The sequence below is a fragment of the Mastigoproctus giganteus genome, chromosome 1 (assembly GCF_048544385.1).
Source record: "Mastigoproctus giganteus isolate SK-2022 chromosome 1, ASM4854438v1, whole genome shotgun sequence".
Classification (NCBI taxonomy): Eukaryota; Metazoa; Arthropoda; class Arachnida; order Uropygi; family Thelyphonidae; genus Mastigoproctus; species Mastigoproctus giganteus.
In genome coordinates, this window is record NC_143575.1 from 180,379,005 (window position 1) to 180,391,097 (window position 12,093).

Genomic DNA, 12,093 nt, shown 5'->3' on the forward strand with positions numbered 1-12,093 from the left:
CACACCCGATGACATTTCCACCGCCCTCAGACTGTGCTTAACAGGGGGTGCGATCATATTTAATGACTCAGTCTACCAGCAGATACATGGCACGGCCATGGGTTCCCCGGTCAGCTCAGTCACAGCAAACATCGTGATGGAGGAGTTAGAGGGACGTGCGTTTGCACACGCACCTGATCACATCGCCTTTTGGTGTCGCTATGTTGACGATGTGTTCGTGGTCATCCCTAGAGACTCAGGTCAGCGACTTCTATCATACCTCAACTCACTATCGCCCTTCATAAAATTCACGATTGAGCTGGAGTCGAACAACTCTTTACCATACTTAGACACACTTGTCCGACGTGAAGGCACATACCTGAGGACTACAGTTTATCGTAAGCCCATGTGTGCTGGCCAGTTTACCAACTTCCGGTCAGCACACGCGCGAGGCCACCTCCTCTCCACGGCCCGAACCTTGCTTACTCGCGCCTGGACACACTCCAGCTCCGCTGATGAAAGACGCAAAGAGGTCACTAGGGTCAAAGTAGACCTTACGAGGTGTGGCTACCCCATTGACGTCCTCGACAGGTGTGATCTACAGACACGTGACATCGTGACGACCAGCTACAACACCAACAGTGACGAGCCATCCACAAGGGCATTCATCCCATACTACCCCAACCTGTCACAACAGATCGGTAGAATCCTGAGAACGCACGGAATAAAGTGCATCCAGCTCCCAGGCAGGAAACTGCGTTCTTTCATTTCCAACGTGAAAACACCTGTCCCCACCCTTCTGCAGAGCGGTTTAGTCTACCGCATCTCTTGCCGTGACTGCACTAGCTGCTACTTCGGAGAGACTGGACGTCGACTCGAGAAACGTCTCTCGGAGCACAAAAGAGCGATCCGTTTAGCGGATATAGAACACTCAGCTATCGCCGAACATGTCTGGACAACCCACCACGACATCGACCCACACCGCGATGTCGTGGTGGTAGACAGATCCCACCATTACCTAAAGCGTACCTGGTTGGAATCATTAAATATAAAATCTTCGGATAAATCCTTAAACAGGAACAGTGGTTGCCAAGTCAACCCGATCACAGAGTCAGTAGTTCTGTCATTGGACAAGCGCTGGCCACGTCATCATGCGTCACAGCCACAGACGTCAACAAACAATTAAACCTCGCGTCTCACGCACCTGGCAGTGCACATCTTCATTCCAACTGCCATTCATGTATTTTAATTCTGACGAAGGCTACCATATAGCCGAAAGCTCATATATTTCTGCTTTATCTGTACGCTCTGTGTTTAAGCCACAATAAAATTCCTCGATGTGACTGTGGATACAGTCACATCGATATTAGATTGGTCATGAATATTGTCAAAAGTGTACAATTCTCCAGGTACTTTTAACAAAATCAAATCATTTGTTAAAATAGTCTTCCAGACTTAATCCTCTGCTGTCAGTTCTATTACAATGCCATAAATCAGACTTAGCAATCACATCCATAGCAAGTAAAACATGTTCTGAGCCAGCCATTCTCATTACAGAAGTAATTCAACAATACATCAATGTCCTCACTAGGGTAACAATAGGCTGACACTAAATAAAAACTAATAACTACTCTGAATATGTACACAAGAGCTACCTGGGTACACAAACCTGCTATTTTAATTACATCTATATCTAATTACATCTATATCACTATTCGAGACAATAACAGCCATAACATTAATACTATGTATCACATGGCTCCCGATTGTGAAACCAGGTGTCCTATAATACCCTGCCACTAACACAGAGTATGGTTCTTTTATGCACAGGATATCAATGTGCTTTTCATATGAAATCACCATCAGCCTGATCTACGACGGCACGCGACCTAAAAGCATTCAATTGGATAAAATCCATCCCCCTTTTATTGTTACAATTACTTTGTGTTCCTTTAATACAATTAGAAAAGTGTTCACTATCCATTGCATTCACGCGCCCTTGCCTTTTATATTCTGGATATGATGGATCTCTTATTGAATGGTCAAAAGCACTGCCTCTCCTTTTACAATTCACACAAGAGGGTGAATTGTTCCTGTTTCTACATTAATTGTGCAGAAGGAGCACACATTCTGAGAGAATGTGTGCTCCTTCTGCACAATGGCTGCATGGCATGGTCTTATGACTACAAGTTTGTGAAGAATGTCCAAAGCCTAAACACTTAAAATATTTCGGTACCACCGTAAATCTTCTAAACTTATGGGAATTATAACCTATGAAGATTCTGTCACAGTTACTCAAACTTCTTAAAATTTTAAGTGTAATACTCACTACCCAATTAGACAGTCCCGACTTAGAACCTGTGCTAAATCGGAAATTAACACTTTCCTGTACCTCTTAAAAACCAAAATCCCCTAAATTTTTATAAAACAAGTCTCTTACAAAATCTTCCTTACTAATGTCTTTAGGAATATCATATATTAATATTGATGGATTATTTAGCTTAGGTAAATCAGTTCTATTTAAGTAATTAGTAAGAGTTTTGCAGATAACACTTCTGAGGTCATTATTTTCTCAAGATCTGTATCTCTATCTGTTTCAATTAATACCCCTTTGTTACGTATTGTCCTCAAATTTCGTATCTTAATATAATTAAATTCTTGCTTTAAAGCTTCTACTACAACATTCTTAACTTCCTGACCAGAGTTAACTTGCATACCTTCCCCTGCTCTTAAAATAACCTTATACTTTTGTCGATTCCTTACAAGATTTCCTCCCCCTCTACCTCCTTCATATTCTGTAAACTCATCCAAATTTATACTTCTGGGCAGTCGAACATGGTTACCGTCATTAGTGTCTCCTTTCAGCTGTAAACCCTTTAACTAGTCTGCATAAGTTGGAGGATCACTACTAATTACTGGAAAAGAACACCCCTTAACAATGTCATCAAACAAATTGGCTCTCAATTGCAGTTCTTCAAGCTTTGCCTTAAGCTTTTCATTAACAATTAGAAGTGCCGTTGTGATCACTTCTTAATCCACCTACTTATCAATTACATAGTTTGAAGCCGCCTTCGTAATCTTGTTCCCTTCATGGGTTGTGTAATCGACCACCTGTTTTTTTTTTAATTTAGTTAATTAATTAATCGTAGATGCGTCCCCCATATCTTTCCCTTTGTTCTTGTATGCTACTGACAATGTCGCTTTCACGAATGTTTGTCCAAGTACTTTTCCTACCACCATCACTGAAAATATCAATATCTAAATCAAGATCATCATTAAGACCTTCAATTCCTCCTGAACCATGCAACTGATAATTCTCTAACCCACCGTCCTCCACGGGATAGATAGGCGCCTCCGTAGCCAGGTGGGAAGGAGCAGCAGTGCGTAGCACACGCTTCTTGATTAGACCGGGATTCGAGCCCGTCACCACTAAATACGGAGGATGCGGAAAGGTCAGGAAATGACCACCGCATATCCCGGAGCAATATGGCTTAGTTGCTAATGCTCCTAAAAACAAACGGGATAGATAGTGTTGATCATTAATATTTTTACTATATACTTGTCCTGTTCCCTCACTTATAATTAAGTCTTTACTGCAAACAGCCCCTTGAGGTTGAACTACATCAGCTTTTACCATATTTTCACTCCACTCTTTCTTGCATTCTGAAGACAACTGATTTGGATAATGACTTGCATTCACTACACTAGCTGAAATTACATTAGATCTGGACGTTTTTCCATTTGAAATCTTACTGTCATTACTAATCTTATTAGTTGTCTCCGAAAGCAGTCTAGGAACTCGCGTGGGTAAAGGGGGAACACACCAATCTCATCCTCCTTCCCTCCCCATCTTTCTGCTATGCGATCTATCCATATTTTAAAGTATAAGTGAGAGCTATAATCAACATTACTAAGCTCGTAAGTTAAAAATCCTTTTGCAAAGTACCTGATATTATCAAGTTATTTCTGACTAAAGCTTCCAATTATGCAATGAACCCTCCGATAAATCCAATTCAGTATATAATCAAGTAGTAAATTCCAAAACTCACGGTTACCTCACTACTCATTAACTGGAACAGTTCAATGATTGGAAACTCAACAGTATTCCTGAGCAAAATCGACTATCAAAGGCCTCCAACACAATGATTAACTTGTAATCAATAAACAGAAAAATTAGCAAATGTACAACAAAATACTGTTAGTTAAGGGAATTATAACTCAATATATATTCGAGCCAGTCACCACCAAATATGGAGAATGCGAAAAGGTCAGGGAATGACCACCGCATATCTCGGAGCAATATGGCCTTAGTTGCTAATGCTCCTAAAAACCAAATAACAACTCAATTTATAAAATAATAACAATTAAGCACACAAAAAAAAAAGTTGGGGGAAAAATTTCTCCCTACAACACGATTATCTCAGCAATACGGCGAGCTACAACGCACACGTCTGCACAACTCTGTAACCTCGCTAAACTCCTATGATGTTTAGGTAGGTGGTAGACAGAGTGCCCAGAACATGGATGACTGGAGCCAGGGTATCCCCAGCAGAACATCGCCCAAAGCATGACACCGCTTCCACCGGCTTGTTTTCGTCTCACGGCGCATCCAGGCGCCATCACTTCCCCAGGTAAACGACGCACATGAACCGGCCGTCCACATAGTGCAACAGGAAATGTGATTCTTCAGACCACACGACCTCCTTCCAATCACTCAAGGTACAGTTTCGATGCTCACATGCCTATTGTAGACGCCGTCAGCGGTGAACCGTGGTTAGCAGGGGGCAGTCAGATCGGCCTGCGGCTACGCAGTCCCATTTTCAGCAGTGTTCGATGTACTGTGTGTGTGGTGACACATTACTCCCATCACCAGCATTCCAATTACCGGTGAGTTGCGCCACAGCCGCCCTTCTATTGCCACGTACCATCCGGGAGAGCCTTCGCTCACATCGAGCAACGATGAGCCGTGGTCGTCCAACACCTCGCCGATGGTTCCTCCTCCTCGGACCACTTTCAGTAAGTACTAACCACGGCTGACCCTGAGCCCCACCAGCTGCCGTTTCGGATATGCTCTGAGTCGGTCGTCTGGCCATTACAATTTGGCCTTTGTCAAACTCGCTTAAGTCCGCTGCCTTTCTCATCTGAAGAACAAAGGTAACACTGATTAACCAAGCTCAGTATCAGGTGTTTTTTTATACAGTGTCCCGACTCGAGCACGCGCCGTAGTTCAACCAGCAGCTGTTTCGATTTACAACAGCTCGCTGGTCATAATGCTTTGGTCATCGGTGTGTGTGTGTGTGTGTGTGTGTGTGTGTGTGCGTAAAAACACTGGGTTTTCTGAAAAAAAAAAAAAAGTTCAAAGTTTTACGTTTAAAACGACTCAACTTTATTCTTATTTTTGCATTAATATATAATAACAACTTTTATTTATAATCAATTTGCTATGCATAGAATGAATAATTTTACCAGTTCCAGAGGGTCTGTTTTGCGGACACCCTGAAACTGATCTACGGACCACGCGTTTGTGGCCGTGCAATTTCAGTTTTCTTTTTTTTTTTCTTTTCAGTTAAATTTTATTGGACTAACAGTAAGTTTGTATTTCATTTTATCTTTCGTAGTTTTTATTTTATATTTCTTCTTGATTTTTTTTTTTTAACGCCTATGCCAAGACTAGTATAGTATTTTAAACTTAACACTGCGCACGCTGGTTTTTCGCTTCTGAACAGCATGCTTTTACCGACAATCCAACTCGCCTAATGATATTATTTGATTGAAGGTTCGTTGATAATCTTCATGTTTGGATTTCACTGGCAACAGCATATTAAGTCATATCTAAAAGTTTTAGACGAATGTCATTATTAGAACTTTAAAAAAACATTCACAAGCAATAAAGCTCTGAAGAAAGTGTTTAAATCAGCTGACAGCTACGAAAAGATTACGAGAGAATTCAGCAGTCATAATTAGGAGCAACCAATGCGGGACATACTTAATCACAAAATTTTATTACATTTGATTAGCATTTACTAATTTGATTATATACCGATATAATAGAATGTGTTTGATAAATATAAGCAAACATGCTGCTTTGAAAATGGATAATTCGCTTTCCCGCCGTAGCGTTCCTACACTATAGGGCAAGATTAAAGTAGTTTTATATTGTACTGTTATAAAATAGGAAGATAAAGTTACAATTCAATATTAAGGAAAAAGTGAATATACAATCGAAGACTAAGTATCGACAACCGTCTATAAAATGTTCAGAGGGCGCAATAGTTCATGCGCAGCTTGCCATGGCATCCCTTCACTCTCCTGTCTAAGCATACCAACCCACATAACCATTAATTATTTTTTAATGAAACTTTCAAAATCAATAAAAAAAAACTAACAAAATACCAACCATCACGCGCGTTGTTACTTAGTCGCTTACTGCTAAACTGCATTTAAGCAAGAATAAATCAAAAAAGTGACTACATATTTAAACGAGAATATTCATTTGCTAAAAAAATAAAAAACCTGAACCAATCAAATTTGTTTGATCGAGTTAAAAAAAAAAAAATATATATATATATATATATATATATATTATCCCAAATACAGTTTTGTATAAGATTATCCGAAAGAGGACACTATTTAAGCAGTGATTCAATCAAAAATGGTATGAAATCAATTGCATAAATATACAGTACAGAAGAGGCTTCAATACAGAGTGTAGAACTTTGTCACTGAGTCTCATGTGAAAATAACTGCTGAATACGTTTAGTTCTGCATTCATTGTGGATGTTGATATAAATGTTATACAAATGAGCATGTTACAATATAAATTAATTTATTGATTGTTTAATGGTAACAGTACCGATTAATTCAATGCTGCTTTGAATCTGAAATTCATTTACAGTAGTCTCGTCTTATCGAATTCGTCTCTACATAACTCATTTTAAATGTATACTTATATTATTGTTTGTCTAAAGCGTATCTATGTATTGTAAAGCCAGTGAACCGCAAGCTTTTGTCCAAAGATTAAACTGACAGAAATAGCGTACTTCATTTAATGCTTCCCCGCAGGATGAATCGACTTGAGTGGGCCATTGTGAGACGTAAGGAACGTACTTGTAAAAAAAAATTAATTATAAAAACTACTTATAAAAAGTTCCGCATCTGTAGCAAAACAATTATTAGCAAACTCCATTGCGCTTTAATTTGGATTAGTATATACTGCTAAATATCGCACTATTTTTTTTTCTTTTAGATACTAGCTTATCTGTGATGCTCCATACCTCACATTTAAAATTTCGCAATTAAAAATTCAGTGTAATAACACTTCAAAAATGAGGGAAATTTGCTCTCATATAAATATTAGTATTTACTACGAGTGAAAATGGTTTTGCGTTTTTTTCTAAAAGAATTATCAAAAATAAAACGCAAAATCATTGCTAAAGGACAATACTTGTCTTCTGAAAGAAGTAATAAGATTAATAATACCAGGTATGACTAACAGTTGCTCTCAGTGTATCTACTGTACTTCTCCAAAAGACAAAATGTTCTCCAATTCAGAGAAGTTTTGATATTTGCGTATAAAAACAAATCAGATTGAGTCAAATGGGTGGGAAAGGATGATATACGATATCGGGAAAAGAATCTTTCAGACTAAACACCCTTCAGATTTGGCTCCATCAGCCTATTCTTACCAAAACGAATTCCAGATGCTTCCAATCATGGCAGAACATAATGGCTTCTTGCAGAGCTTACCAAATGACCTGCTTTTTGAAGGGGGGAGAAGCAGTAATGGTTAAGTTCAATTTTAAGTTATTTACAAAGTGATCACTGGAACTTTTCCCTCTACATCCTCGTACACTTTGTAAAATGTCAATAACTGAAGAATTCTCAATTAAATATATTAATATTGTTATTAAAACTAAAAAATTTATGCCAATGTAATTTTGAAAATTTACCTTCGGCTACATGTTCAAAACATAACTATGTTAAAAGGCATACATCTACCAACAGCTTTAAAAAAAATTCAGAACATGGGCTACAGAAAGTTTAAAGTTGAAGCATTCGGAAAATTATCCAGTTACCATATATATTCAGCCAATTGAACTATTAGTCGTGGCGTGAAAGAGATAAGAAAACTTCGGAATACCTGAACACAAATTCCCATTTTATCGACTATTTATTAAAACACTTACTGAAAGGAAAAATAGTACATAAAAAGTTACTATTTCCATAGGAGCACACTGTTCCTATGAACCATAGGATCTTGTTATTGGTTCCTACGGGCCTATACAGTGAATGAGAATCCGAATTCATCGTTCAATCTAAATGAATCTACAAAGAGGAACATATTCGACATATGTTTCACATCAAATGAAGGGAAGGGTAATTATAAGGAGAAAATAAGTGTTTCTTGATCTTTTCGATTCGCATACCATTCCCTACACCTTCTGCGAACAACGTATCAAGGAGTCAGAAGTTACTATTCTTAACTTCAGAAGTTTCAAAATGCAGTATAATATTTAATAAATATTCTTCTGTAAATAGGTAATTTAATAGATTTGATAATAGTGAGATTAAGTGCTCAATAATTCCTATATTCTATTATATTATGAAAAAACAGGGATTAGCTTTATTTTAGATATAGGAAGCTTCTTTTCCAAACCACTCTCCTGGAGAATTGGTTGAAAAAGAAGCTTCCTATATCTAAAATAAAGCTAATCCCTGTTGTTTCATAATAATAAATAGGTAAAGAAGTACCCTGACAGCATATTGGCTACACCAGTTTGAAAGATCTGTATTCGAAGCCAGTCTGGGGGGGGGAGCTTGAATGAACACGTCTTCCCCCGTGAATCATTTGTTCTCCCCACCTCCAATAGAGCAAAAGTGCAACACAATTATAAGAAATACAACAGGCAGAGAGGCCAATGCATTAGTCTGTATAATGTTAGTGGATAACAGACCTTCTGACCCATTGTTATCAGTGCTGGATTTAGACATTGTCCAAATAAGCCACAGTTGAGACCTTGTTGTCGGGCGTGGGTCCCCCATCCCCACTGTCGTTTCCTTTTGCGAGGAAAAAGATCTATAATTACATGTTTGAGACCTCTTTACATGCTTTGGCTTAGGCCCTCATCTGATCTGAATTCAGCTTTGCTTTTTGTCCAGTCCCCTTCCTCAATTCATAGGATAAAAAATTACCACCGGAAAATCAGATTGATTTTAAAGTCAAAAATCGCAGGACAAATCAGCGTTACAAAAAACGAGGCAGTCCTCTACTCCTTTGCTGAAGCCACAGATCTACTAATTTATCTACAAACATAATTTGCGATTCCTTAGAGAAAAATATTTTACGAATGTAATAAAAAGTTAATAAAATAAAATCAAATTTCTGATTATACTTGCAAGTGGATGTATTCATTCGTAATATGTTTACAACAGGAGCTCTGTATAACTGAATGTTTAAGAAAGACATTTCTTAACAAAACTTTTTTTTATTCATTTTTTACCTTTTTTTAACCGCAAAATTGTGAGGTACAAATTATTTGTCAAAGCCATTATTCCGCGCATTAAGAATAATCTAATAAGATTGTGTAAATGGATATTTTTATTTCCTTAAAAAAAGTGTCAGCTGTCCTAAATATTCAGCAGTATTTCTTCTGAGGACTTTATCTTCATAAGAACTCTACGGCTGTGTAAATGCAGGTTGTTGCTGATCACTAAGAGAGAAAGAGCGAGGAGGTGTCATGATATTTGAGGGGATTTCCATAAAATACCGATACACAAATGGTGGTTATGTTAATCCAACCTTTAAAAAAACTTGGTTGCTACAACATATCACAATAACAAAGACTGCTAGTGAATTGGAGCATTAAATAAATTTAGAACCAAAGCATGTGAATTTCTCTCAATGATATATGTACACAATTTTTTTTTCGGAAAAAATTGTATTTAAGAAGGTAGATTTTAACTGATATTATTAACCCTATCGTTAAAGCTTAGTAGCCATAATTCCACTGCAGAAAAATTAACTATTTCAGACTATTTTTCACGACTCATTAATTTAATACCACAGAAACTAAGGCGTGAAGTGTATTGTGCAATAAACTGTGGACATTTATGGCGAGTTCCTAGTTTTCTGGATTAAAGTTTTCAAAAAGATAAACCATTCAACCCTCTCTGCCACGTTGTGGGGGAAAAAACCCCATGAAGTTCCTCCCGTATTGAAGGGATTCGAACTCGGGCCTTTTTTCCCCCTAGTAGAGAAGGAGGGCAATCCTAACCTGTGTTAGTTGTAAGTAGCCCTTTTTTGATAAGATGCACCTTGCTATCTAAAGCTAACAGCTCGACTTGATTTTTGGAGTTTCAAATGTCTAACGAAATTATTCAGCTATTGCTAAATGTCCGGATCAGGTTCATGAAAATATGATGGCTAATTCTGGAAGTCATCGCCAGCTTCTTCATAATCAAATGTGATGAAGAATCTGTTTTGACATGACCACAGCTTAGGTACTGGTAGAAAGCACTGTCATTAAGCAACGAGGGACGGTAGACTGGTAATTTTATACCTGTTTCAACTTAGAAGAAAAATTCGACATTTTTTTTAATTAAAAAAAATTGACAGTCACTAATCGGCTCTCTCCACACCACCGGGATCGTAAACGACATTGAGGGATAAATATCTTTAACAATCCTCTTAAGAATTGTGTAAACCTGTTGTAATGTAGTGGAGAGTCCAGTTCTTGTGCTGATCTCGGGTAACAATATTTTTTGGGGGGATTTTAAAGTCAATTCTCCTCACACGTAAGGCCAGTTTGAGATTTTTAACACAAGAGACATTGAAAATATAGTTATAATTCAGTTGTTTAAATTAAGCAAATGAAAACCCGAATTATCCACAAAGCCAATTGAAATTAAAAAAAAAGCACTAAAATCAAGCAGTAGTAGACAAAATTTGAGTACCGTATATACAGGGTGTTTCAGTTAAACGTTTCAGAACTTCTAAGAGGGGTAGGGTACATCCTGACAACTCGAAATCATATAGCAATGTGGGGTCGGAAATGCTTTCCTGAAGCGATATTGTACACAGAAGTCGTCGTGCAGCACAGATTCGATTTTCGGTCAATGAATGGGCCGGTATTATGGGAGATCACCTCATCGGACCTTACCTGTTACCGTGTCGTCTAACCGGACCTATCTACTGATCTTTCTGCAGCAAGTATTGCCACAACTTTTGAGAGATGAACAGATTTCTGCATCGACGCAACAGACAATGTGGTTCCAACACGATGGAGCCCCTGCCCATTATAGCGGAGATGTTCGTAACTACCTGGATGTCACATTTGGTCAACAGTGGATCGGACGTGGTGGTCCCGTGCGTTGGCCTGCTCGGTCACCCGACCTATCATGTCTTGATTTTTATTTCTGGGGTCATATGAAATCGCTAGTTTATGACACCCCTGTTGACAATGCTGAGGAGCTGGTTGCAAGAATCGCAGTAGCTGCCGAAGAAATTCGAAATTCGCCTGGAGTATTCCAGAATGTTCGGATGTCCATGCGTCGGAGATGTGAGGCGTGCATTGTAGCCCGTGGAAGAAACTTCGAACACTTACTTTAATCCATGTACCTTTTGCTACTTTTCATGTATTATTAAAACGATTTCTCACTTACGGTCTCTTTTCTTTATGGTGCTTCTGTGTACAACACCGCTTCAGGAAAGCATTTCCGACCCCACATTGCTATATGATTTCGAGTTGTCAGGATGTACCCTACCCCTCTTAGAAGTTCTGAAACGTTTAACTGAAACACCCTGTATATACCCATCTAATACTAGCCAAGAAGTAACTACACTAGCAGAATTAGTAATTATGTGAGTGTACCATTACTAAAAATATTATAGTAATACATATGAACTATAATGGATAGCACCGAATAAAGGAATTTCGGAAGGCCTCTTCAATCGGGCTGTAGTTACTCGATCTCCAGCGGAAACTTTTAAATCTGTCTCTAAGCGAAAATCTAAAAAAAGTTGTTCACACTTCGACACGACTAATAGGCCAGTGTCGTTTATAACTAATCATTTGGACAATCACTAACCGTATTTAGTAAATCACGTGACCTCAA